Here is a 2093-nt window from a genome sequence, read left to right on the forward strand (position 1 = left end):
CCATAAAGGTTTTACAGCCATACCCAACCATAGCTGCCTACAACCATACCCAACCATAGCTCTTACAACCATACCTAACCATAGCGTCTTACAGCCATACCCAAACTTCCCATAGCGTCTTTACAACCATACCCAACCATAGCGTCTTTTGCCAACCATAAGCACCCAACCATAGCGTCTTTACAACCATACCCAACCATAGTTGTCTTAGTACAGTCATCATACCCAACCATAGTTTTACAGCCATACCCAACTATAAGGTCTTACAACCATACCCAACCATAGCGTCTACAACCATACCCAACCATAGCGTCTTAAGCAGCCATACCCAACCATAGCGTCTTACAGCCATACCCAACCATAAAGGTCTTTACAGCCATAAGTACACAACCATAGCTGCCTTACAACCATACCTAACTTATTAAAGGTCTTTTACAGCCATACTCCAACCATTATATAAGGTCTTTAAGCAGCCATATCTAACCATAGCGTCTTACAACCATACCCAACCATAAAGGTTCCTTTCAAGCAAACTATATACCCAACCATAGTTGTTTACAAACTATACCCAACCATAGCATCTCTTACAGCCATACACAACCATAAAGGTCTTACAGCCATATACCCAACCATAGCGTCTACAACTATACCTGTTCATAGCGTCTTACAACCATACCCAACCATAGCGTCTTACAACCATACCCAACCATATGTCCTACAGCCATAAAGGGCCCAACCATAGCGTCTACAACTATATTCCAACCATAGCGTCTCTTACAGCCATACCTAACCATAGCGTTCATAACTATATATTCAAACCATAGCGTCTTACAACCATATCTTAACCATAGCGTCTTACAACTATACTCCAAATCCATAAGGTTCTTTACAACTATACCTTTTCGTAACCATAGCGTCTTACAGCCATACCCAACCATAGCGTCTTACAGCCATACCCAACCATAGTGGCTACAGCCATATCCAACCATAGCGTCTTATTAAAATTCAACCATAGCGTCTTTCCTACAACTATACCTAACCATAGCGTCTACAACTATACCCAACCATAGCGTCTTCTTTACAGCCATAACTTTCAACCATAAAGGCCCACAGCCATACCCAACCATGTCTTTACAGCCATACCCAACCATAGCGTCTTACAATATATAATCTTTCAACCATAGCGTCTTACAGCCATACCCAACCATAGCGTCTTACAGCCATACCCAACCATAGCGTCTTTTACAACCATACCCAACCCTCCTCTCCTCCTCATAGCGTCTACAAATCCTCATACCCAACTTCATAGCGGGTTCTACAACCATGGGTCTTTCAACCATAATGTCTTACAACTATTACCCAACCATAGTGACTTTACAAACTTCATACCCAACCATAGCGTCTTACAACCATACCCAACCATAGCGTCTTTACAACCATACCCAACCATAGCGTCTTTACAACTATACCAAACCATAGCGTCTTACAACTATATACCCAAACCATAGCGTCTTTTACAACTATACCCAACCATAGCGTCTTACAACTATAATTCAACCATAGCGTCTTACAGCCATACCTAACCATAGCGTCTTACAGCTTGCTGTACCCGCCCAACCATAGCGTCTTTTACAGTAACTATACCTTCAAACCATAGCGTCTTACAACTATACCCAACCATATGTCTTTACAACCATATACCCAACCATAAGGTCTTACAAAACTATACCCAAAACCATAGCGTCTTTACAACCATACCCAACCATAAAGGCTCTGCCAACCATAGCTCAAAACCATAGCGTCTTACAACTTGCGTGCCCAACCATAGCGTCTTTACAACTATACCCAACCATAGCGTCTTACAACTATACTCCAACCATAGCGTCTACAGCCATACTCCAACCATAGCGTCTTACAGCCATACCCAACCATAGCGTCTAAGCAGCCATACCTGCAACTTCATATGTCTGCCAAACATACCCAACCATAGCGTCTACAGCCATAAGGCCCAACCATAGCGTCTCTTGCAACCATATACCCAAATCATATGTCTTTACAACCATATCTTAACCATAGCGTCTGCCAGCCATAGC

This window comes from Homarus americanus, unplaced genomic scaffold, assembly GCF_018991925.1.
Source record: "Homarus americanus isolate GMGI-L3 unplaced genomic scaffold, GMGI_Hamer_2.0 scaffold48406, whole genome shotgun sequence".
Taxonomy (NCBI): Eukaryota; Metazoa; Arthropoda; class Malacostraca; order Decapoda; family Nephropidae; genus Homarus; species Homarus americanus.